We start from the raw sequence: 27,517 nt of genomic DNA, 5'->3' as shown, positions 1-27,517 counted from the left end.
CGGCTTAGATTTGCATAAGACTACTGGTGGTTGACAGCTCTGCCTCTTCTTGAATGACTCGTGCAGTGCATGAGCAATGTTTGCTTGTCCGCTTGCTGTTAGAGGGCCAGCAAAATGAAAGGTGCTCACTGGAGTGTTCCCTTTAACAGTGGACCGTACTGCACAGCTGTTGCACCTCGTTTACAGAAAGAAATTGAAAATCAACGCACATCTACGCAGGAACGGCGCCAGTGGGGGGTGCGGGGGGGGGGGGGGGGAGGGCAGCAGCCTCCCCTAAGTTTTCATCGGCCCTTCCCCCGCCCCCCTGCCTCCATGTGGAAACATATTCAAAACACAGCACATAAGCTGTCCGCCTCCTTGCCCATCTGAAGGAACTCGCTTGTCGTAAGTGCCCCCCCCCCCCCCACCAGCGAAAAAGTCCTGGCGCCATCCCTGCTTCTACGACCTAGTGAGGCATGCACAAAGGGCTCCACCCTACTGAAAATATGCCTCATAAGGTTATAAATAATGGTTTCTGTTTTTAAGATAGGCACAACGACGTTTGTATTGCTTTTCACGAGTGGTATCCGCCACTGACTGGTCGCCTTTCTCAAGTGTTCTGTTTCTTAAATCCTTGAACTCACCTTGAGGAATACTCCTAGCGTGAGAGTTGTTCGTAAGACGCTGCCCCATTTTCATAAATTTAGCGCGTGAAGACATGTATTAGTGTTGTTCAATTTCCTGGTTCAAGCTGTGAGCGCGCTGTCGTGAGTTTAGCATATGCAAGTGATAAGAGATATTGTATTCGTCAGCTTACGGGGAGCGCGGGAACACACAGCAGACGAAGGAAGAACCAGAGAACACGTGTTCTGTGGTTCTTCCTTCGTCTGTTGTGTGTTCCCGCGCTCCCAGTAAGCTGAAAAAGTATGAATTACCAACTAGCCCACCTTTCGATACTTTTGCACTATATTGCATTCAACCGGCCATGTGCGGAAATTTTATGTCTGCGGTGTCGCGAATAAAATGAGGTGTTTGTAATTCATCTAGTGAGGCGCTTTGAGTAAATATGCTGCCACGTATGTACAAGACACCAACCAGCACGCGGCAACCAATGCACCACAAACGACATAAACGCATGAATGTGTTCACGCTGCTGACCTACCGCGTCGTTATGTATCAACCGGCCTACAGCTACGCCACCCTGTGCATTGAAAACATTTAGCGGTTTGAAATATTTGCCGTTGAGAAAATGTGATCATGATACTTTAAAGAAGCTACCCCGAACAAACCTTAATTACATGCTTAGCATGTAAAATGCTGCCGAAACATGTGGGCGCGACAAACCCAATAACCTGAAGAAGAAAAAAAAAGGGGGGGGAGGGACGTGGTCGGTAAAAACTCTCGTGGTTATGCATACCAAATGGGCTGGTGACAACGACCATGCGTCCTTTGCTCTTCTTCAGCATCGGAAGGAACTTCTTGGTGACCCTCAGCGTCCCGAAAACGTTCACGTCGAATATCTTCGTGATGCTTTCCATGGTGAGCCACTCCAGAAGGCCGTTGTTTCGTACGCCGGCGTTGGCGACTACGGACCAGAGTGCTGAAATGTGATAAAGAAGCAACGCTTCAGTGCTTATCACATTTTAGGCAAGTCGTAAGTGAAAAGAGTACAGGAGCACGTGGAAGAACCGTTAAAGTCAGGCAGGGAGAGGGCGGTTGAGCATGAATGCAGCCACACACCGACTTGCAGTGTCCTGAAACCCGCCGCCCACTGTACGAAAGCCTGCATGTCAGCTTTGACCGTCTGCGCATACAGTACAACCTCGTATGTAGACTTATGTACTCTGTCAACGACATCCCAGTGCGATATTGTTGGAACGAATATGTCTTTGTGTACCCGGTGAAACGCAGTAATCAGCCCCGCGATTTTAGAAACACTTTCTGCTCACGTAGGGGGGTGGGCAGGGGGGGCCGCCCCCTAGTCACCAAAGAAGAGGGGGTCGCAAAGTCTGCCCCATACATTGACTGAATGGGAAGGGGGGAAGACGCCGCGATTAACCTTTGCGCCCCATGAAGGGGAACCCTGCGCACGCCTATGTGCAGGCGGGTCTTGTGTTAAGCGACAAGTTAATAACATAGTGGACCCGGTGAAAAACATCTGACCGTAACATAAAGTGAAACAACGTTTGGTGACACTTCACTCGAATTCCTAATAATAATAATTGTTGCGGTTAACGTCTCAAAGCCACCATATAATTACGAGGGACGCCGTAGGGGAGGGCCCCGGAAATTTCGACCATCTGGGGTTCTTTAACGTGCACCTAAATCGAAATACACGGGCCTCAAGCATCTTCGCCTCCATCAAAAATGCGGCCGCCGCGACCGGGATTCGATCGCGCGACCTTCGGGTCAGCTGTCAAGCACCGTAACCGCTAGACCACCGTGGCGGGTCGACTCGAATTCCTCTATCAAGCCCTCGTGTTTCTGTCGTCGTTTTCTTTTTCTTTCTAAAATTCAATCAATCAATCAATCAATCAATCAATCAATCAATCAATCAATCAATCAATCAATCAATCAATCAATCAATCAAAAACGTTGTTTTCAAAGTGATAAGTGTGCGTCTTTAGGCGTGGAAAGAAGAGTCTAAGGAATCATGTTTCATATGTCATAAAATGTTCAGAAATATAGGAACAGATACACTAAATGGAAACAATTAAGGTATAGAGAAAACTTCCCGTTAGTAGCGTCAGCATTTTGCCTTAAGTAACAACAAACGGTACAGAGCGCATGTTTTCCTTTTTCCTTCGTCCACTGCTTATCAATCTTTGATTTGTTTCGTATTTTGCTGTCTCAAAAAAACTGCATGAAATGTAGGACTAAGAGCCGATCAGTGTACGCAGGTTATGCATTCCGTACCGGCCTCACAATACCAACGTCTAAACCCTTGTCACACGGGTAAGCTTAACCGCTGTTATACCCAGCTGCAGTTAGCGGACGTAACCACAGTTACCGTAAACCATACAGAGGCACTGTCACACGTTTGCAGCCCTTCCAAGCGTTGTTTATTTGATACATGGCTGCGTTCGTGCAACATCGCTATAACACCGCCTTGTGCAGGGCTTCACGTTCGATTATGGATGCGTCAACAGCGTGTTTTGATGCGCATCTATCAAATAGCGTGAAGCGCTATTCAATCGAACGACTGCAGCCGTGTATCAATCTCGTAAAATGCACACGAGATTTTTGCAGCACGGACAAATTGTACCTCAAAGCCGGTAATTTATCTTCGCAAATGCGTATCAACGCCTCCGTCGTCGCAACGGTCCAGTTGACACGCTTTTGGCTCGATATTTCGCTGAGAGCTGAGCTGCTCGCGCCCGACGTGGGGGCCGCCATGTTGTCAATTTACGGCGCTAACAGGGGTTGGCTACCTCCGTTTACGAAAACGGTCGTTAGCGGATTAACTGCGATTAGGGTTGTCGTGTGACAAGGTGCAACAGCCGTTAGACTTAACGGCCGTCGTACTTAACTGTGGTTAGACTACCCGTGTGACAAGGCTGTAGGTAAACGAGTCGCATTAGGTCACACGCGGTACACTGAAGTGGTCCCAGTCTCTGAATGACGCGGGTGGTGGGACGTGTGGTGGTACATCTAGTGCTATGTCTGGTGGTACATGTGGTGGTACGCGTCGGGATATATGTCGCGATAGTCGGAGTGATGCGGGTAGTGAGGTGGTGCGCTTAGTGGGGTTTGTGATAGAATACGTGGGATGGTAAAGTCGCACCTCTAGAGTCCAGCGCTTGCTGAACTCTTTCGAAGGCGGCGTCAACTTGCTCGGCTTTGGTGACGTCCAGCTGGAGTACCGTCACATAGCGCAGGTTGCCGAGGTCCCTGGCCCCCTCGCTCTGGGAGTCGAGACATCCGGCGAACACCATGAATCCGTCTCGGCTCAATCGAGTAGCCAGCGCGTGTCCGAAGCCGCTGTCACAACCTGGAACGAAATTTCGTGTTTTCACAAAAGTCATTTGTTATGACGATCAAGCTTATAGGGTCCCTGCAACACATTTTCAGCATGGTCGGAAAACGCTGCCTATCGATAGTCGAGGATCCTGAGAACAAGTAAGCCAAACATTACAGCGCAGCACGCGGCCTGGAATTTACAAATAATTCTCAAAGTCAGCGAGAAACCGCTTGCTCTTTTTTCGATAACTGATGCCATATGCCATAAAACTACATGACTGCGCCGTAGAACCAAAGTCTACGGCCTTTGGCTGATTTGAGCATCGTGAGCTGCATAGTTACCGCGGTCGCCGCGGGATGCCGCCACGTACCTGCTCGCGCGCTCGCTATCACACTGAAAGTAAGCCACGCGTTCGAAGAAAAAGAAAAGAGAGTGCTCAAGGTCATGACACGTGCTGGGCTGCAGAAGTTGCGCCTTTTCCTTTCCTCAACCTCTCCTCTCTCTCTCTCTCTCTCTCTTGCCCCCTTGTCATCTACCCCTGCATAGCTTTCGGCGCGCTCGCTGGTACGATAGGAGAGAGAGAAAGCGCTGAAAGCGTGCGACAAATCCTTGCAACTCCGCTCGTACTGGACGGATTCTAATCATTTTGGCGGCAGTCGACTCGTGAGACAATAAACTCCTTTAATGAAGCCATTCGATGAAAACTAAGAAGAGTGTTGCAGGGCTCCTTTAAACTGCTCATGTTGAACTGCTCCGACCCGACACGATCCTAGTGATAGAGCACATATTGATATCAGCTTCTACTGTTGACGAGGTTGTCATGCCACCACCGTACATATTGGAATATCCACCATCATGATGGAAGAGATTCCGCCAGTATGGTGTATTAAGGCCATGCATGTTGGACAAATTTTCAATAGGGCGATCTAATAGTGTACTTCCTCGATGAGATTGCTCGGCCATGTCCTTGCGTCAGCACCTTCGCAGTATATATGGATGGTGTGTAATTTTACAGTTCTACGTACATGAACAGAAGAATCGGAAACGCAGCACTCCATGTCTTAAAAAGCACCAAGGTGGAAGAAACCACCATCCTCTGGACGCCGGGACACGAGTCTCTCGCGGGGAACCAGGCGGCGCGCGCTGCGCCTCGAGATCATGCACGCCGAGCCATCTCCGACCTACAGAGAACACGTACCGATGGCTGTCACGACTAGTATGTACGCGTACCGCAGAAGTATTCAGATATTTTGGCGCATTACAGGAAGCATAGGAAGCGGTATCAGCCGGCACAAGAGGGCCTGAGTGGGTAACAAGCGGCGACCTGCAGAAGACTCCAGGCGGGAACTTACCCGCACGGAACATTGATGCACGCAGTGTATCCAGGGCCCTACGGGCGGGTCTGCAATTTTTGCCTACCGGACACGCGCTGGAGTGGAAGAACAATCCGGACATACAATCGTCATCACCCCCAAGCGAAAACAAAGAGAAGGAAGCGGATCCAGAGGAAGAATTCGAAGACCAGCGGGAGGCTCTGCTGGTGACGCAGGACCCTGAAAACCAGCTACGATTGGTGAACAGGGCTCGGGCGGCGGCAGCAAACCATGGCTACTTGGACTGAGGAGGCCACCCACATTAGGGCTGAAGTACAAGGAGCCTGGTCGAAATAAATTCATCTCTCTCTCTTCACGTAAGCGCTTATGTATTTTAAAACGCATAAGGTTCAAGTTCAGCCTCATATTGGAGTTCTCCGCCTTCATTTTCTATACACGATTGGCACATCATCTGATGGAGCTTGAGTCGCACAACACTTTCATTCTTTTTTTTCATTATCAGTGAGATTTCGGCACTATGTCTGAAAAAGTGACGATTTGCTTAAAAACCAATTGAGAAAATGTCATCGGACGCTTCACACATATCTGCACTTTAGGGCTGTTCATACTAGGTTCTTTCTCCATGTTTCACAAAGAAATAGAATAGAGGCTTCTGGCAGCAGGAATGCACAAGTACCTTCCTGTTCGTTTTTGCTAGGCCTGCCATTTCAGCCGATCCACTGTTTTTCCAGAGGAGGACAAAAGCAGAGGCACACTTGCTGGGGGCGTTTTAATGAACCCCAAAAAGCGGGCCACTGTTGCCACTTCACGTTGAAGATGGCTACCTCGTGTAGGAAGACACTCCTAAAATCTTGCGGCCGAGAACTCAAAGCACTACTCATCTAAGCAGGTAGGCGGGACAAATCGTCGGTAGTACAAACGCACGGTGTGCTTCTTTGTCGGCTCAGGGTCATCAGACGTGAAAATGTGCATGTTTTCCGTTTAGCCGCGTGCTGAGTTGTACTTTGTTGGCTTCTACGGCTCGCGTTGAGTAAATATAGCTTGGCGTGACGGTGATTTGCGGAAGCTGCGGTTCGCCTCTGACTTCCTTGTGCGTTGCCGAAGTTCCAGACATAAAACGCGATATGTCCGCCTTTGCTACTTAATTGTGTGATGCTGAAAAAAAACTTGCTAGGCCTTCAAGTGGCTTCAAGTACGTTTTGTTGAGTAAGCAACAACAACAACAAAAAACAGACACTATTAGCGGAAAATAGCCTTAAACAGCAGAATCAAGCCAAACAAGGCCAGTGCTCACAAAGAATGATCATTCTAGGAAGGTTGTTACAAGCGCTACTGAGCCATTCATTATGTTCTGCGTACTATTAACGCTAGCAAATGTGAAACAACTCTCAAATATAATAAAAGTTGCGAAATTGAACTCAGTGGATCATTAGAGCAATTATGCGTAATGGACGAATATGAAAAAACAGCTTTTGTTCTGCAGAAGCAGTGCGCAGTGAAATTGTACTTGTTTCCACAAACGCATTGTACATATTGGCCTTCACGCGAGCAACTTATGTATACAACACGTAAGTCATGAAATGACACATAGCACCGATAATATTATTATAAGTATGTTAATCGTCCGCGGCGGTCGCATTTCGATGGAGGCCAAATTCTAGAGGCCTGTGTACTGTGCGATGTCAGTGCACGTTAAAGAATGCCGGATTGTCGAAATTTCCGGAGCCCTCCGTTACGGCGTCTGTCGTAATCATGTCGTGGTTGTCATAATCATATCGTGGACAATCGCAGCGTAGCAGCTGTAAGATACAGATCCGTAGCAACAAAAATATCACCAGTGTATAAATGAAGTATGCAGATTTCTGGGAATCGGTACCTTGTGGTGCATAAACATAAATGAAATGTTAGATTACGCGCTGCGTGTGAAGAAAGTCAGCGCAGCTTATATACGGAGCATTTCGTTACCCGCTTCGCTGACTCTTCACTCCACCTAGAGATGCCAACATGTTGCACGCGTTAGATTTGCATAAGCCTTCTCAGTTCTGTTTTCGATAAGACCCTTGTTAAGCCAACAAGGGTCAACAGCCATTCTTACATCTCCAGTGACATCAGAAGAGACGTGGCTGTGGGGCTATTTTCGGTCTTGACGGCCTGTATACCAGTTCACCCAAGTTGCCACAGTTATCAGTATTTCAACCACTGCGTTGCTGGAATTTACCACCACCTCCGCATTCTTTGCTACTTAAATGTAGTTTGCGCTTCTTACTGCCAGCACCACAGTGCGGTGTTTTGTTTGGCGCTCGCTCGATCGCCCCTGTTACAGCTATACGTTCAAAACACGGAAGAAGCAAAGAACTGAGGCGGGGCCCTGACATCACTCTCTGTGAAGCCTCGGTGAAGCCGGAAGTCGGCCACGTCGACTAGGCAGATTCTCCTCTCTTGTTTACCTGTAAACAACGCAGTAGAAGGCACGTCGCTCTCTCCGGCTGCACGTGTGCTGCGCGGCGAGCGTGCACGGTGGCGATCCGAAACCAAATGAACGGAACTCAACACGCTGGGCCAGCACGATACCGCCGGCGAAATCATTTAGGGCGAGTATTCTGCTCTTGCGTTAAAGAATTGTATATGAGTATTGTAAATTGTACCGTAATGTGTTGCTTTTATTAGCTTATGTGAAAAATAAAGATGCTTTATCAGACCAGCCAAATTACTGTTCCGACGCCCAAGCGTCAGCAATTTGGGTAGCTTGTTTAAATGCTTTTGTTTCATTCTGCTGATTTGTTTTCCTTTGTTCGGCCAAGCCGCTGGCTAGACGCAGCGGTGCAAAAAATAAAATAAAAAGCAAACAAAAAAACGCGCAATCGTACAACGCTAAAGGATGCTCACAGTAAAAAACATCGCGGAAACGACAAGGACGAGACAGATGAAACAGGACTAGCGCTGATTACCAACAAATGCGTTTACTTTTGCGGTGAAAAATAAAAATATACGCTTCTGGAACAGGAAAAAGACGGAGGAAAGGAAGAGGATTTTCCTAGCACATGCGCGCCTGCCGTGCTTTGTCACGAAGCGTGGAACGCTCAACTGCGAAGATAGTTAATCCTCTTGTCAGTTAGTGTGATAGAAGGGAGCTGATAGAAGAGTGACCTGACACATGGATGGCGAAGGCTTCATAAATTTCGCGGGTGCGATTGTCACGGTACCGGCGCACGATGCGCGTCTGGTGAAAGTTTGGGGTGCATCCACACGCGGCACAATGTATCGCCAGATTGCTACCTGTTTTGGTTCTAATATTGTTGGAATGTTCACGCAGGTGATCGTTCACACAGCGGCTAGTCTGACCAATGGTACTTGCTGCCGCAGGATGTGAGAACCTCGTAGACAACACCCACCCTGCACGGGACGAAGCGGGTGACATGATTCTTCTTGACGTTGACACTGACGTTGACACTGGCGCGTGCGGCAGCTTTCTTGATACGGTGGGACACTCCATGTAGATAGGGTATCACCGCAAATTTCGCTCCTTGGCGCCCGCGAAATTTATGAAGCCTTCTCCATCCATGTGGCAGGTCACTCTTCTATCAGCTCCCCTTCTATCACACTAACTGACAAAGAGAATAACTATCTTCGCAGTTGAGCGTTCCACGCTTCGTTGACAAAGCACGGCAGGCGCGTATGTGCTAGGAAATCCTCTCCCTTTCCTCCGTCTTTTTCCTGTTCCAGAAGCGTATATATTTGCACCGCAAAAATAAACGCATTTGGTGCTAGTCAACGCTAGTCCTGTTTCATCTGTCTCGTCCTGTCGTTTTCGCGATGTTTTGTACTATGAATGTGTACCAACAAGCTCAAGTTGGCACGCTCCTTAAAGAATGCTCGGCGATGACCGGCAGCACTCGTACTTCACGTACGTACATTCCAACGTATAGACTCATGGCTAAACCATCGGCTGTTTACGGGCACGAACACGCGATTTTGGTCGTGGTTTGAGGACTCGTTTAACTCACTGAACAAGTTTCGGATGTTCACGCACCGGGGAAACGTGGCGAGCAACAGCGCGCCGACAAGGCGGCAAGCACAAGAGAACGCCGCGGACTGGCTACACCGACTACAGCATGCGCGGTGTCAATGTTTTTTACGGCTTTATTCACACACTGTGCAGAAAACACGACCGGCCGTGTGCCGTCTTCTGTGGATTCTCTCACGCGGTGCCCGGGCACCGTGCCCGCGTTCCACGTAATAGCACACCGGAGTCAGCATTGTGTGACCGGTGACGTTGTGCACGTCGCAGGCGGGCAAATGACACTTGAACGCGTGTGCACTAATGCCGAGAGTACACTGCTAGGAGTGAGAATCGTAAGCAAAACAGAGACGGTGTTTTAATACGCACAAGCAAGATTACTACACAGAGCACGAAACTGTATATAAAGTGTCGCCATCTCGTCTTGCGGGGAACAAATGTTATGTCCGCTGTCACGAGCTGGAACACTGCTTAACCTTTGCTGACCTGTGAAGCGTTAATCGTGTGCGGTGGTTCCGTTCTCTCGTGGTGCCTGAGCATGATTTCGCTGAGCACATCAAATCCTTCATCTTCTGTGTCCCTCGCTCCCCCCGTCACCCTACAGCTGTCCGTGGTGCGGGCACGAGACAGCCGGCATTGTGAGTGCGGTATTCGCCGTCGCTACCCGGAGGAGAGAGCTTGTACCCCAGGACGACTGGCTGAGCGGTGGCGAGGCGCCCTTCTCAACCCACATACAGTGGACCAAATCTTGGCTGCGCAGCGAGACAGGGCTATCGCTGAGGACATCACACGATGTTCCCCGCACGACGGCCCCTGGAGGCCAAGCCTGGGCCAGTAATTTCTCGATGGACCCTCAATAAAGTTGATTACCTACCTACCTTCATCCGGTGCACGTTGCGTGCGCTCGTTCGACGCAGTGTTCAGACTCCGTGGCTACCAACAGGTTTTATAAGCGTTGCTGAAAGCATTTACAGCCGGGAGAACACTGCGGAGCTAACAACGAGGCAAAAGAATGGATGCCGCCGCCGCTATCACAACACGGCGCGCCACGTAACCATAGCAACGCCGCCATTGTGGCCAGTGAATATGGCTACTACGACGTTATTTCATCCACACTTTTCTCCCAGCGCGCGGGCTGGGAAGCCCTCTCCTCTGCTCTTTTCTTTCTCCGAGGTTGAAAACGTTGCTGCACCTTACAAGACAACCGTGCAAGCCGGAGCGGGCGTCAAAATACCGCTATGTGTCACTCCCACGTGATCATCTTGTGGGTCATGACGTCACGGTGCAGCATAAACTCTAAAAGCGAAACAGAAACTGGCTGTAGAAGAGCCGTATACTAAGTTATTGAGGCTTAAGGCCGCTCTGAGGCCTGATAGTATATTTCCTCTGGTTTCAACATCCCACAACTTCATTACCCGCTCAAACTGAATAGTCGGAAAACGTCTCAGTATTACATTAGGCGATGCCAGCCAAGCGTGCCTGCATATATTATTATCATGGCCAACACGTCATGCTTGGCTGGCAACCGCTCGAACAAACGCATCTCGCGTAAGACTTCTCCTGCGTATGCGTAAGTGGCAACTACACATAAGTGATGTTAGCAAAATGCATTCGTAAGCGCCTTTTAAAATGCTGCTATATTGTCGGCCTGATCCCGTTTGGTGGTAACGTGGTCAAGAAGAGCATATGGACGTGCAAATGCGCTCGCGTAAGAATTTTGAGCTGAATACGTAAGCGCTGCAAGTATTGAGTGATGTTGCTAAGCGCGTTCTTTATGTGCTATTAAGCTATGTATGGGCGCCTTGATTAATAGCATCCCAATAGGTTGTCATCGTATGTCATGAAACTTGAAAGGGCCTGTTCCTTGAAACGACCTTTCTTTTATGAATAGGAGCCTAGTGTGTTCTGGATGCATGTTCTCTGCCTTTCCTTTTCTCGTCCATGGTGAGTATCCATGGTTCCATGGATACTCACTGGAAAAATAATGCAAAGCCAATAGCTCGCCGCCTACGTTGTTGGCATTAAGTTTTGTTTTAGGGGAGAATCACCTTAGGGTCTCGCCTGGTCGGCGTGTCGTGACGTCGTTACGTCGGCGTGTCATGTCATCGTCACAGTCCATCACGAACGGGTATGCGCCACAAAATTTGAGTAAATCCCACTACTCGCCACCGGTCAATACTATGCATATTATGAATTAAAGCTTCGTCGTTGCTGCCTAAAACATTACGTTTGTCTTAGCAGCGGTGTCAGCATCCCCGACGAAATTTACCAAGGCGCTCAAGTTTCTTATTTAAAACTAGACACAAACGTGCATCTCTACGGTAAAGTCATCTATTTAAAACACCACTTGTTGAAACCGCTGCTATATATTCTAAGTGATGGAGCGTTAGTGAACCGGTGCGAGTGAAGCTGTAAAGACTAGAGATTTTACTGTGGGAAACACCGGCGCACACTGCATACTTCGCCCCTCCCCATGTTTCACGTTAGTGGAGCTGAAACACCCTTCTCTTCATGCTTCGCCCCTCCCCAGTTTTTTTATTTTCGCGAACCTGGGACACGTGTTATTCACGGAAGAAGTGGCTACGCTTTGCATCAGGGATGGCGCTTTTCCGCTTCACGAAGCTCCATGAGTCCGTGAAAACAAGGTCACATTGGGGTAAATCGGTCAGCGATTCTCATTCGTTTTTTTTTTCTTTCGTTTTCTTTACTTTTTCCTTTTGCCTTAAGGAAGTGTCGTATGCCACCTACAGTATTAGATGGTATTTATTTTCTATATTTATGAATACTGCAACTCTCGCTTAGGGTTTTAGCAGAGTGGATATACAGTTTGCTGAATTTACAAAGTGGGAGACGGATAAGAATAGTAAACACGGAATTTAAGCAAGCACTTTCGAAAAACAAAAAACAAGAACAATGCTTCACAGTAAACAGGCACAAGTAAAGTCCCTAGATTTTTCCCTCTTCGTTCTTAAGTACCGAGAATCATTGAAGCGCCGCCGACGAATTTCATGGCCTAACGCTCGTCTTCGGTAGCCATGTTCTTCCTAACGGTTTTCCAGCACCTGGTTAAACGCGGTCCCGCTCACTAATGACGGGAGATTGGCGAGAGGAGAAAGGCGCGTCGCGTTAACATATTGTCCGCTGATAGATGCATGGCTAATGTACTTAGACGTAAGTGGTTTTGTAAACCTTCCAAGTTAAGAAGAACATGGCGGCAGACGCCGGCTGCGCGTGAGAGAGGGCCGGGAGAGGAGGCAGTTGTCAGTACATATGTGAAAAGGAATAATCTAGGGACTTTAAGCACAAGGGCATAAATGAAAATCAGCACTACATTCACTACATAATCCCTTCCGGAGGATAGTTGCTACAATGATTCAAATAAAGAAGAGCAAGCGCATGTAATGAAACTTAGATAACCACTACTGGAGGTGCGCAGCAAAAAGGTTTAAGAATGGTTGTGAAACAACTTCGTCAGTAAGTTTCCTCCATTTGGTGATTGTCCTAGGGAAAACGAGTATTTAAAGGAGTTATTTCGGGTGGAGAAAGGGGTTAGTATAAAAGTTTTTCCTATGCTTTTTGGCATATCCTGCAGAGAAGTGAAGCATCTGTAGCCGCAAAGACGTTATTTCCTCCACACTTTTCTCCCAGCGCACGGAAGGAAAAAAAATGTCGTTGAATTCTTGTATGAAATACAACAAACCATGTTTACGTTGGCTAGTTAAAGCTGCTGTTTATGAGAGCGTAGAAAGCACCAATTTTGTGTAAGTGCAATTATAATCTCAGTGAAGTAAGCGAAAGCACCGACGAAAATAACAAAGATTAAAGACGTTTCGACTATAATCGTAACTTCTCTACCGCTCGAAGAGACGAAAAGTACGTCAACACGCGGCGTCGCCAGAGCCGACGTTTCGACAAGCGGACTTGTCTTTTTCAAGGCAACACCAGGTAGGCAGTTGCAGCCATGAAAACAAAATGGCTGCTTGGGCGAGTTGGTGATTCATGAAACTTGAAATACGAGCGCGTAACTTAAACAAGGGCTTATGAAGAGAAGGACGAGCGCATTCAAGGATGCGGATACAAGGATGCACTCGTCCTTAGGATAAAAGGGTTCAAGGATGTGCTTGTCCTTGTCTTTCTATGTCCCTCTTTAAGTTACGCGCTCGTATTTCAAGTATCTTGAAACAAGTGCGCTTGTCGGAACATTGACTCCAGTGACACCGCGTGTTCACGAATTTTTTATCTCTACAAGCGTCTATCTTCCTCCAACTTACTTGTGTCTTTTTTAGTTGCCTACAGCTTCGTCATATTGTCGCTCCTCTCGCAGCTACATGGTCGTGTTATAAGTTACTTATGACAGTTAAAACAACAACAACAAGAACAAAAAAAACTTCAGGAGTTCCGAGTTGATACGATTCACTGAACGACAGTGTTCCTTAAGGGGCAGGTAATCCATCCGCTTAAAGACACCTACAAAAATTGCTTGTATATAGCAGGGATTACGCTGATTGCGTTCGCCTTGCAACAGGAGCGCTAGCTCGTCGGTGGCGACAGGAACTTGCGCAAATTCCAGTTGAAAATTGAAAGTTTCGCCACATTTAACAGTTGAGTCAACGATTGCGAACAAACTCAGACGCATATATTTGAAATATCTAATTGAATTATCCCATGGACATGTAAGAACACTAACTGCAGCAAGCCAACGCACACGATCAATCGCCATGGCGTCTTATCATATCCTTCTATCCAGTGTCCTATACGCTACAGCGTATACATGGCACATTCTGAACTATGTGGATTATCGAGAGTAGTCGAACAATGCAGGCTTCAACTTAAGTCAATATTTCGACAAGAGTACTCGTCCTCGCCGGGTTAATGTCCTGCAACAATTATTTAGGGACAAGTCTATCGAAAATATATCACAACCATCAGCCTGACGGCGCCCACAGCAGGGCAAAGGCCTCTTCCATGTTTTGCCAATTAACCCGGTTCTGTGCTTACCGCGGGCGCGTTATCCCCGCATACTTCTCAATCTTGTCTACCCACCCATCTTTCTGCCTCCACCTCTCGCGCTTCTCATGGAATTCAGTCTGTCACTCTTAATGACCAGCATTTACTTTTCCTGCTCACTACATGCCCTGCGCATGCCCATTTATTCTTCTTGATTTCGACTAAAATGCTCTTAACACCCGTCTGTTCCCTGACTGACCTACTCTGCTCTATTCTTGTCCTTTAAGGTTACACCTGTCATTTTCCTTTTGCAGTTGAACCCTCTTCGTAAGCCTCCAGGGTTCCTCTCCGTAAGTAAGTTCCGGTAAGATGTAGCTGTTATGTACGTTTATCTTTAGGGATAGTGGTAAACTACCATTCAGGATCTGAGAATGCCTGCCAAGTGCACTCCACCCCATTCTTACGCAAAAATACATGGTCCCACACGAAAACTATATACTCCAGATCACTCCTGATCGCCTGATTCTCCATTATTCCTCTATCAACCACCAGGGATCGCACCAGGGATAAACCATCAGGACTTACCTGTGATAAGAACAGCTTTACCCTCGACGGGCAGCTGCTTGACGAATAACTTCTTCCATACAATCCCAGACAAGCAGTATGACACACACAGGATGATAACGAAAGACCCCACAAGGCTCCCGAGTTCGGGAAGCAGCGGCACACGGTCCCACAGGTCCCATAGCAGCACCGAGAACACGGCAAACAGAACCCACGAAGTCCGCATGGCTGTGCACCCCTTCTACTGTAGCATTGGCGAACAGCTGGATGGGCGTCCTTTCACGAGGGAAAAAAAATGTGACCCCCTTTCAGCGGGGCTTCCTTAAGGAAAAAAAAAGAAAGTAGACGCGAGCATCGAAGAACCGAAGAAGGACACAGAAATAGTTCAGCATCAAATGCTGCTGCGAGAGTCGATGCTAATATTGATTGCTCGCAAAGAACCGGTTGTCCATGGTTCCGTCGAGTGCGAGCCCCTAATTCACTCCGTGTAAACGTTTAGGCATTCACGCCGAGTGAGAGTTTGTGCAGCCATACGCGGCGCGTTCGCTCGGCTATAATGAGACGGGCGTCGAGCAGAAAGGCGACCCTCGGGCGAGTAGTAGCACCGTTATGTGCGACATTGAAGAGCTGCCAAGCTTTTCTCAGATAATATATCGCTGTGACAAACACGAAGCGCCAGACGTTGGCTCGGATATGTTCGGTCTTTATTTACAAAGATAGTCCCCCCCCCCCCTCTTTACGTGCGATAAAAAAAATGAAAACAAGCCTCATCAGTTTGTTCACAGGTAGCGAGTTCTTTAAGCTACGACCATATTAAGCTAAATTTGCTGGTCTTGCACACCAAAACCGACATATGATTATGAAGCGGGATGTTGCGGAGCTCTACGGAATAATTTTGAGGGCGCCGGGGGTTCTTTGAACATCACCTAAGTCTCACACGGGCGTTCTTTCTTTCTTTCTTTCTTTCTTTCTTTCTTTCTTTCTTTCTTTCTTTCTTTCTTTCTTTCTTTCTTTCTTTCTTTCTTTCTTTCTTTTTCTTTTTTTTCTTCTTTTCTTTCTTTCTTTCTTTTCTTTTCCTTTCTTTCTTTCTTTCTTTCTTTCTTTCTTTCTTTCTTTCTTTCTTTCTTTCTTTTTGCATTTCCCCGTAAGGATCACATCAGGCACGCCCGACACGCCAGACAATGCTCACCGAGAGCACCAGACCGGGTACACCACGCACCAGGCACACCGAAACAAGCGCCAAAGTTGCCGCTCTGGTGTAAACGTTAAAACCAAACCAGACGCAGGCTTGTAGGTTTTTCGACTGGGCGCAAATAAACCATGCGCTTTCGTGGTTATTAGCGCAATGTCGGGGTCACTACATCACCACAATGGGTGTCCTCTTAACAATACTCTAAGAACTCGCTTCGTCAGCTCGGAGCGTTTACCCAACTTTGCCTGTTTCAAAATTGTGGCTTAAGATAATACACGGTGCTGAGCTTCAGAAGTTCCTGAAGTGCATTGGAGTAAGTCGCATTGTCAACTCGAAATTTTTCAATTTTCACATGTATATATACACACACATATATAAACAGACGCACGAACATAGATAAATATTGGTAGACCTAACACGTAACACGGCCCCCCCCCTTTGTCCCCGAAAAAAACATGTTCTGGCAATGGCCCATGCCGCATGGGCTAAGTGAACATACATGTATTTACGCCACGCCTGCACTGGTGTTTCTCAGGGGCCCAATTCTAATATAGGATACATGGCCTCAGATATTTCATACCAAGTCTCGGAAGCCACGCGCTGCCGCTGCCTGCTTCGTGCGTCTTGCATGGAGGGCGCTCCATGTCTATGCGTATTTTATCAGTGTTATTCTTCGCGCGCTGGTATTCTCATTGCATTTCTGTCCTTATTTGCGGTACGGTGAGCGAACGTTATTTGTGGAGAAACTACATGTTAAACGTAGACTTTTTCAATCACAGACCCGTAGGCCGCGGGATCGAATCCCGGCCGTGGCGGCTGCATTTCTATGGAGGCGAAATGATAATGGCAGTGGCGTTGCCAGGGGGGGGGGGGGCAAACTGAACCCGTGTCTTCCCATGAGATACAGAGCACAAAATGTAACTCGACCTCACTTATCTGCCCAGACCCAATGTCGGACCCCTCCCCCACACCCCCCCCCCCCACCCCCCCCCCCCCAGAAAAAAAATTTTGCCTACACCACTGGATAGTGGCCTGTGTGCTTATATTTAGGTGCAGGTTAAAGAACCCGAAGTGGTTTAAATTTTCGAAGCCATCCTCTACAGGATCCCTCATGATCATATTGTTGTTTTGGGACGTAAAACGCGCACAATTAATTAATTAATTTTCCATTCACAATGCCAGATGCGAATTAATATGCAATGCTTTATAATGTAATAATATCTGCCTCGCCTGCAAAATAAAACAATGGAAAAACCCTTGAAATAACGTAGGTTTGGGCACGTTGGTATTCCATCGCGCCATGTAGCGCAGGATGGCGCAATGGTGGCGACAAAAACGCCCATTATTTCAGCGCCTGTTTAATAATTACTAATTATTGCTGATGTTTTTGCATGCCAAAGCTGCGACATGATTGTGAGTCACCGTGAACAACACTAAACAAATAAGACAGGGGCTAACGCTGACTTTCATCTAATTTTTTTATTGCGATACTTTTATTTTAATTCTGTTGTCTGGAACATTTTTTTTCTTTTCTGTTATTTCTTCAAATTTCAACACAGTGTGTTCCAGATAACTCGGGTCAAGCTAATTTAGAAAAAAAGTGTAGCAAGGCATACGACGAATGGCGTTACGTTACTGGTCGCCTCGCGCATTCTGGTATTTTTTTGAACGTTTAGTTAATTAGTGATACTAATATGTATATAACTGATTACGTGCATAATTGTAAAAATCTTGACATCACATTCTGCATCACATTGGGAACACACTGCTGAAAAATTGCTGTCCCGCTACACTGTTCCGAATTAAGCTTTGTTGGTTTCAAATGTATTGCCGCAAAATATAAAGCAACATGCTCAGCGAGCGAGCCGCTCGCGCCTCTCGCGTGCGCGGCAGCAGTGCGCTCTAGAGGGATTGCAAAGAACACGCATTCCATTCAGAATCATAATTGATTATTTGTTGGGGTTTCAGATCCCAAAACCACGATGCGATTATGAAAGCCGCCGTAGCGGAGGGTTCCGGAAATTCCGACCACCTGGGGTTCTTTAACGTGCACCTAAATCGAAGTACACGGACCTCTAGCATTTGCGCCTCCGCCGAAGATGCGGCCGTCGGGGCCGGAACTCCACACCGCGACATTCGAGTCAGCAGTCGAGCACCATAACATCGACCACCACGACCACGACCACCACGGCTGGTTGACTGCATTCAGAATTGACAAGGCAGTGGTCAGGTTGGTGGCTGCAACCAGACTCAATGTCAAACTGTGACTGTTGGCAGAAAGTGTTGCTGTGTAGTACCTGAACTACGGTCATGACTTTGCGTTTTTTTTTTTGTCGCCTGCTGTCGTCACAAACTCTTCTTCGCTTTCATTCTTTTACATCCCATTTCCCTTCGGACGTACAGGGTAGCAAACTGGAGGCTTCTCTGGTTAACCACTTTGTCTTTCTTTTACCTTTCTCTCTTCTTCATTCAACAAAGTTGCCATCGCCTTTTAATTTTTTTACGCCAAGTAAGGCGGCCGGCAAGCCGTGCTGGCCCGTTGACGTTGACGCGACCAATTAACAAGAACTCGTCAGTTAACTTTTTAATTATTGACTTGAGGGCAGGTGTTTATATTACAAAGTTGAAATCATAAAAATTGTACGCAGTTTGAGATATTCCTCATCGAATTTCAAGGGCGAAATCGAAACTGACGCGCCCAGCGCACAGGGCACGGTGGAACACCTGAATGACACGTGACGGGCAAGTCATGAAATTTGAATGAAGGCGCGCCAAATCTCGTCTGAAAAATTGGCGAGCATTCTGAAATACACTAGTAGACAGCTGCGTGCGATGGGTGGTGCCTATCTCTTTCTTTCTGAAACTATAAAGGAAGGAAGGAAAACAGAAAATGAGAAGGCAGGGAGGTTAACCAGAAACTATAAAGAAGGCCGAAAAACTATTAAGCCTGTCTGTAAGAAGAAGCGCCGCAGTGGCCGCCCCTGAGTTTTATGCTTCGCAGACAAAGAAAAGGTTGATATTGGGGTTTTTTGTGTACAGTTCGAAAGAAGCAGATAAGCACCAAACACTACGCGCAAAAGTAAGGCGATGCGCAGACACAAGGGACATGACTTGCAGCTTTTCACGAAAACATACGGCCCCGGCGCGCCGTCATTCAAGTTTCGTCACTCCCTTGTGACGGGTATTTCCGGTCTGCCGTAGCAGAACGGTCGCGCTTCGTGTGGGCCTTGCGCGATCAGTTTCCATCTTGCCCGTGAAATTCGATGACGAATATCTCGAACTACATGCATCTTTCGTGGTTTCTAAAAAAAATAGGTATGCCGTAAACTGGCGCGGACTACAACTTTGTAATATAAACACCTGCCCTCAAGTCAATAATTGAAAGTAGATTAACGAGTTCTTGTTAATTAGCCGCAACAGTGTCATTTTAACTGCGGCAAACTATTTCCCCCTCTACGTGGAGTTCTTGTGCGAAAATGATAGGAGCCTTGCTGTCGTAAGATTTTTATAAAAAATATGTATTTTATAAAAAAAGCAGAAAAAACACCCTGTATATATATATATATATATATATATATATATATATATATATATATATATATATATATATATATTATATATATATATATATATATATATATATACTATAAGCTTACGGTTCGGCCTCGACAGCTGTATCACAACTGTTGCCCCATCTCTGCGGTGCACTCATTGAAGTGATGAGCCTCATCACTGTATCCAGTTACTATATTGTACAATCTGAGTAATACTTGTCTAGAGCGGCCAGTTGGCCATTCCAGCAGCCCTCCTTTTTTTTATGTACAGCGACCGTCGCCGTATTGATACTAAAGGTTGCGATGCGTTGTGCCCTTGCCCTTTTGCTATAGCTAGGGATCTGTGTTTTCGGATAAACCCGAAAAAATCGGATGATCACTCACCAGTAAAATATTTAACTGTTTGGATGTATCCGATAGACTCCAATTTGAACGCCTAATATGACCCTGTTGCGTTCTTTTATCGAAGGGACATGCTCTAAGTGGTAATTGACACATTATTTCACTTCGGTATCTCGTAGACAGCACCCATTGGACATTTAACAAAGGGCTTGTCGAGCACGCAGCGGAGGCGTCAACGTTTATAAGGCCCCCGGGAGCGCGAAAAGATATCTTGATATCCGGGCCCCTGGCGGCACTGGGAAGCGCTATTGACGACATCGAATATACGGAACTCGTAAAGTATGCTTGCCACAAACGCAGGTATTTTGTATTCAAGCAGTTGTGCTTGCGTGTATGTGTTTGTGCGTTCAAACCTTCCAGACAACTAAAGTACGCTTCGTGTGTTCTGATGTTTTCGCGTTCAGATATTAATTCATTTAGTATATTGGGGATATTGAGAATAATACAGCATTAAACACCGAATTCCGGAAAATTGCGGATTATCGAGAAATAAATTCCGATAAACGCCGAATTTCGTTCAAAAAAAGTAAATGCCGAAAAACAGCCTCCGAATTTCGAGAGAAATGAACTCTAAAAACACGGAACCCTAGCTATAAGCCTTTGCGACAGGCATTACGACTAACTGAGTATAGTGCGTTAAATTTGATGCCAGGATTCTGGAGACTAAATTTAAGGCAAGTTGAAGGGTTGGCATTAAAATATAGTGCATTCTACAGGAACAAATTGTAATTGCGACGCAAATAAATGTATAATCATTGTAAGTCAGTCATGCTATATTTCTTCATAAACAGAATAGACCGAGCTGACCAGATGATCTGTGCACGCGCGAGTTTCCGACTACGGCAGTGCCGCCATCTTAGTTCTAGTACTCTGAGCGCTGATGCAGCTGCTTGCAGCGTGCTTCAGCTACATTGGCGTTTTGCACGAAGCCTCGGTACATAAGGCGATTGAACGTGGTATAAAAACTCTGTCGGTATACCTCCAATGTATATTATTTTAACATAGCTTAACCCTTTCACGCGCCACCTATGAAAAAAAAAACTATCCGTAAATACGCCCAATCGAGAAAACGTTATTCCGAGGCACTCGGTATTTTACTGCAACAAAATTAATGTCATCATACGCTAATTCATGCCTGTAATATTAATTACTTCTAATCGAACTGTAATTAAAGGTGTTTTACTATGAAGATATCCATGCTTTGTTCTGGCATAAATAGAATCAAATCTAAGCTAGAAATATAGTGCAAATTTGTTTTCGCTAATGTACATTTTGAGCAAAGAAAAATTATACGTTTGACGTGGCTTGCGGGAAGCGGAACGTCGAACGACTCGTCTAACATGGTGGTGCCTTCAGCAAAAGGACCATATGCAACAGTACTCTGCAAAATGAGGTTAAATGAAGACAAATTTATTATGCAGGAGGTTCAATTTGCCCAAAGCGCGATCTATCCATAGTCCTTCGTAGCCCCTAGTCGACACAACTAGCAAAAACAAGTGGAGTACACAATTGTGTGCATAGCGCCTCAAAGGGTTAAAAGTTTTAAATATATCTAAGAAAAAAGAACAGTCGATAGTGCTTGCATGTGAACAGGTCGTCTCGTCGCGTTGATGCACTTGCGCCACCTCGCATTGCTGAATAAATACCAATAAAAAACGAGAACGCCTGTTCTCGTCGTCGTGAGAGCAAAAATCTTCTTCAGTGAACGTCAGTCAGCCGGCGAGCGAAATGACCATGCGAAAAATGACTTGCCCAAATTGCGTAGAGCTCTCCGTGGTTTCGAAGACGGGAAAGAAACGAACCGAAGTGAAGAACGAAAGAAAGGTATTTGCGCTTCTTTTTCGTCCAAGCGACACTTTCCGTGTATACACTGTGTTGTGCCCGCAGGACTTTGATCACAGTAATGCGTTAATTAAACGTGAATTAAGATGAAACGATCGCCGTGAAGCAGGTTATACAGAGTCTTCTGCGGAACGGCGACTGGCTGTTCTTCTGACGGCAATCACGTGAACGGCAAAATATTTCCTGCTGCCAAGTGATGGATGAGTCAGTAGGAGATTTTGGCGACACACACAATGCGGCGGATGAGCAGTAGCCCGCTCCGGCCGCCGGCGGCGGCCTCCGTCGATGGCTCGGCGCCGATATCGTCGCTGGGCATGCCACCTCGAAAGTGCAGTGTACAGTACGTCAATACGAGCCGCCTACGTTCATATAAGAAGCTAAGCTTTGCTACCCCTGTTGCCGGTTTACGTTGCGCGTGTGATAATATCACATATTGTAAGGAATAGTTAAATCCCGGCGGCATCGTTGGCTGCGATGCCGGCAGGGCTGAGCTTTTGCCGTGCACTCCAAGGCGCGAGCTGTACACAGGATGCAGTTATAAGCTTGGCCTGTATCACAGGCCTCGTTCATGCTAGACACTTGACAATCGTCATCAATTTTGGTGAGAGATCGGTTTAAGTATCGCTTTACATATTTAAGCGATCTCTGCTGTGCCCGGAAAACACGTTGTATTCAATCTACCGCCGCTGGCGGCGATCACCCTGGCAATGGGATCGAACGGTGTATGAAGCTTTGCTGTCGCTCATTGGCCCATCGGTCGCGCAGCAAGCTATTTATGACGCAATAGGGCACTGCTAAAGTACGGTGGAATATACACAAGGAATTCACAAACACGTTGAAAGAGAACGTGCGCGGTGTGTTGCCGCTCTGTCCGACTACTTTGACTGTCGCGCACGTTTCTGTCGGAGCTTGACATCGTTTGAGAAGACGTGAAATCCGAGTCCTTTTGCTTCAAGCCGCTGTTATAGCATCCCTGCACGTAGCACGTGAACCCAACACTCGCAGTTTACACAAGGATGGCAACTAAAGCTCCTTAATGCAGCTCGCCTATACGCAGCTGAACGTACCGAGTACTATGTACAAACATGCAGTGCGGCAGCGGTGGCGTAGTGCAACTCGCTGTGAGATCGGTCTGTTCAACGACCTATTCAAATTGCATACGATAGATATCTGCTGGCAGCGAGCATTCTAAAAAAAGTGAAAAAAAAACTATATTTTTTTTATTTTCCTGCAGAGACGCTTCACTTCGAACGCCTCGTTAAACCAGTACTGGATTCGCCAAAGGAGTCGTGCGTAGAAAAATATTTCAACCAGAAGGGATACAAATGAACATTAGGAACAAGGATGCCTTATTTACTATTAGCTCAGTGTTTGCGGTCTCTTCTTTGCCGAATGTTGTGTTTGCGAAGGGAGGCACTGAGCAGCGTCAGTGGCTCCGAAGGAACAACACACACACACACACACACGAGTTCCGCACCACACCCAACTTACCCTCGGCTACAGTGAGGGTCTATATATCTATATTGTGAGGCGACCCCTGGGACCCTACAACAGAACAAAGTATTAAAATATACTACACTAATAGTGCATAGAAACAGCAAAAGTAAGTCGCGTCTCCAAACGAGGTCGCCGTGTCGCAAGTGGATCATTCTAGTATAAACGGAGGCTTGTAAGAAATGCGGGGTAGCAACTGCGGACGGCGACAGCGCCCACAGCCGCGCACCCGACCGCTCTAGACAGCTGTGATTCAGACTGTACTTGCAACGTCTCACCTCCGAGACACGCACGTCGAATAAATATGAAATGCTCGCGGGCGATGCCCTCCGCGGGTTTTTAGGAACCCTCGTCCCAGGACACAATAAAGTTCCTCTGTCTGTCTGTCTGTAATACATCCATGTAACTGAAAACTCTAGCCTTCCTCGAAACATCGCTTTCCATCTGAGCGTACCAGGAAAGCGTACGAATTGCTTTATTAAGGAAAAAACAAGCACCATCAATCCCTCTCGCCCTGTGTCTCGCGAGGAACTGAGCTCCTGTAATGGCTCCCCCTAGCTGTGTCATTCCTGTAAGCAGGAAGCCCATGATGTAGTAGAGGTCGTAGTTCTTGAGGTATCTTTTCAAAACCGTACGAGGGACCGAGCATCGATAAGCTTTATGCAAAGTGAGATGCTCGAATACTTAATGAGCTTGCAAGTGCGCGCTGGCGATTGATATAAGGCGCGTGCACGAACCCACGATGGTCAGTAAATCACCGTTTTAGAGCCCAGCTCTTAGGCGCCCGTTCCTGCGTTGAGCGGCGTCGCCGTCGCCGTCGCCGTTGCCGTCGCCGTCGCCGTTGGTGGCGTAACCGATTGACATGGAAAAGTACCCGATATACATGAAAAAAAAATGAAATTACCCGGGATCAAAATGGATTTTAACCAGGGCCCTCTGCATGACAGTCGAGTATTCTACCTCAAAGCCACGCTGGTGCTTGAAGCTCATTTGCAAAAACAAACCCTATACAGGCGTCATGTCGGGCAGAAGAGTAAAATAACAACCAGCCATCACACAATGCTAATTGCGCAACGAGTGCGTGGTGTAGTGCCTCCCACACACTGCAAAGTGCTCAGCCATAATTCTACATCGTCATAGCCACATGCAGCATCAACAAAGTGCACGTACCTTACAGACCTTTAGCGGGTACCTCGCTTATCCGCAGAAAGACAAATGATGGCATAGCGGGTGCTGTCCTACTTCCCAAAAACTATGATGTATGGTGTAGTCGATACCTTGCGGAAAACCAAAACTTCAAACACACTTGACCATGCCTCGACAGGAAGCTGCGCTCAGAATTCGCATTAGGCAGTATCGTACTCGTCGGTGAATTTTGTCCTTGTGAAGAGTCGTTATTCTCGCGTGTGTTTCTAATTCAGTGCCGCGTAAACAAGGAAACAAGAGTGTACTTGGAAAGTAAGAAAAATAACTGCCACACTTCAGAGAGCTATTCTTGCCCGATTCAACAATAGTGCATTCTGTGAGGACGGTCTTAACACTTTCCTGCCCGCGGGAAAATAGGCCATTTTTGGTACTATGGTAAAAGGTTATTCTACTGCCAAAAAAAAAATATTGATACTATAATATATGGCACGAATTTGTAGAACGAAAGAATGCGTTTTCAAATGGTGTTAAATTTAAAGCAAAAATTACTGAACGATTTTGCGGAAAAAACATTAGCCTAATAGGAAAGTTTTTAACAAAAACGAGAACACTGTAAATACATCAATGCTGCTTTGCGCCAAATCAACGCAAAAAATGACAAAATATACATTTTCACCAAACAAAAATGTACTATCCAATACCCCTTAAAATATAAGCATCCTATCTCTAGCTGTTATTTAGATACTAAAGAAAACGTTAACCCTAGTGGTTATCGTGCCATCGCGCAATGCCGTTACGTGATGCGGTGAAGCACAGAGTTGCGCAGCATGTCTCGTAGAAAACATTCGTTTCCTGTTCTATTTTTTGCTCAATAGTATGCATCCATGCATATTTATTAGTTGTGTTTCACATCTAGGCAATTATTTCTCACGTAAAAGTCAGCACGAGCAAATCTACGGCTCTCACGAAACTCCGCGCGGCACTACGGAGCGCAGTGCCGAAGGCCGCCGACAAGCGGTCCCACTCAAACGGTGTTCACACCTTACGTATATGAGCTGTGTCCTTTAGAACGCGTCGGATATCTTTAGAACGGAGCGCTGCAGTGACGACTCGGTTCGGAGATAAAAATCCGGCAGATCCCACGCACTGTGGGAATCGATGTAATGCGAAGCAGCCAGCAAAGAGCTGCATACAAAGAGCTGCATCAGCGCTTGTGTCTGTCCTTCTTCTCCGTCACGTGTTTAGTGCTGTTTGCTCTCGTCTTAAACATGTACCAACCAGCCCAGTTAAGCGTACTCCTGCTGCATACAACGCCTTGTTTGCAATTGAGGCAAATGAAGTCATTCATGTCATGACATCTAGTTTATTGTATATGGCATTTTTGTCATGCACTCATGCATGTACACTCTTTAATATAATGAGACCTATATTCTGGTGTATGCAATGCATGCCCAGTCGTTTATGTTCGCCACGCACTCATGTCATGTCATATAGCAATTCTGGCGTATATCCAGTTAACGAAGCAGCCGGAAGCACTCCAGGACGGTGTCATGTAAATCGTGCCCTACATGGCATGCATGTTGTGATTTGCGTGTTAGGACCTGTCATTTATGTTCGTCACACAGTCACGTCACGCAGTACCAGTTTTGGTGTGTATCAAAGTAGGGAAACGGCCGTAAGCACACCATGAGCGTGGCATGTAAGTCATGCTGTACGGAAAATGCATGTCATGATTGTCATGTCACAACCTGCCATTAGTGCTCATCATACAGTCGCGTCGCGCAATAACAGTCTTGGTGTATATCAAGCCTAGGGAAACGGCCGCGAGCGCACCATGAGCGTGGCATCACTGCGCACCATGCGCACCACTGCGCACAATGAGCGCAGTGGTGTTCTGCGCTCGCGGTGTTCTGAATGCTTCCTTACTTGTGTCTCCGTCTTCTCGCGCAGTTTAAGAAAGTTTATCGCAATGAACCAACTAGCCTGCCAGAACGTACTACTGAAGTTCGTTTATGTTCGTCATACAGTCATGGTATGGTATGGTATGAATAACTTTATTGATACAGTCATGTTGTGCCATACCAATTTTGGTATACGTCCCATTAACGAAACGGCCAGGAGAGCACGAAGCCGTAGGGGGATAGATAGATAGATAGATAGATAGATAGATAGATAGATAGATAGATAGATAGATAGATAGATAGATAGATAGATAGATAGATAGATAGATAGATAGATAGATACGCTGAAAGTCGCAGAAGTTCGCTAAAAAATGCTTCGCATTTAAAAAAAAACGTAATGAATTTTTTAGGATGCGCTCACGCTTATGAGTCCCTCTCATAGGCCCTTGGTGACTTGACCTGCCATTTGATGCAGAAGAAATTGTGGGAACAAAAGACTCGAAGCAAGCAAACATTTATTTGCGAGGTAACTAAGCTAAGGTCGCAGTCATGGCGTACGAGTTTCTCTGTTTCTTCGTCTTTTTAGATGCGAAGTATCTTATAGCGGAGTTCAATCCGGTGGTGGTGGTGGTGGTGGTGGTGGTGGTGGTGTTGGTGGTGTGCGGCGTGACCGCCCTGACTGCGCATGCGCATCCCCTCTCCCCTCCCCCTCTCCACATCCCATCTCCCCCCTCTCCACTTTCTCTCTGCCCTACCCCTCTCCCCTTTCCCCCCTCCCTTTCCCCTCTCCCCCTCTCCCCTTCCCCCTCTCCACTTCCCCTCTCCCCTCCCCCTTTCCGCTGTTCCTCTGAAACGCGCGGGCTAGACTTGCCGAAATTCTCTCCTGCGCAACGCCGCGATGAGCACCAGCGCATGCGCGTCCCCTCCCCCTCTCTCTCCTCTCCTACGCTGCCCCCCTCTCGCACGCCTGCCGACTGCGTTCCCCGCTCGCCCTGTGAGAATTAACGGCCACGCTAAGGGAAGACAAGACGCACGTAGCGTTCCTCTTCGCGTTCCACGACGCGAGGTCGGTAGCATGCCCAAAGAACGCCAACGGAACGCGATCGTGCAAGTGCTCCGGCTTCGCATCGCCTCATGGTCCCCTTTAGCGGGAAATGGTGTAATTTTTTGCGGACACTCCGAT

General features: G+C 47.0%; 1 protein-coding gene across 1 annotated transcript in view; it reads right to left on the bottom strand.

The window, feature by feature from the left end:
* Positions 1 to 14,834, bottom strand: part of LOC119401777 (D-beta-hydroxybutyrate dehydrogenase, mitochondrial) — a 260,301-nt gene extending 245,467 nt beyond the window's left edge. The window contains exon 1 of the mRNA XM_037668751.2: positions 14,825 to 14,834. The gene's annotated coding sequence lies outside the window, so the exon portion shown is untranslated. The remainder of the gene's footprint in view (positions 1 to 14,824) is intronic.
* Positions 14,835 to 27,517: the final 12,683 nt, after the last annotated feature.

This window comes from Rhipicephalus sanguineus, chromosome 8 (genome assembly GCF_013339695.2).
Source record: "Rhipicephalus sanguineus isolate Rsan-2018 chromosome 8, BIME_Rsan_1.4, whole genome shotgun sequence".
Lineage (NCBI taxonomy): Eukaryota > Metazoa > Arthropoda > Arachnida > Ixodida > Ixodidae > Rhipicephalus > Rhipicephalus sanguineus.
The sequence above is the reverse complement of the archived record's forward strand: the minus strand, read 5'-3'. Positions and strand labels throughout refer to the sequence as shown.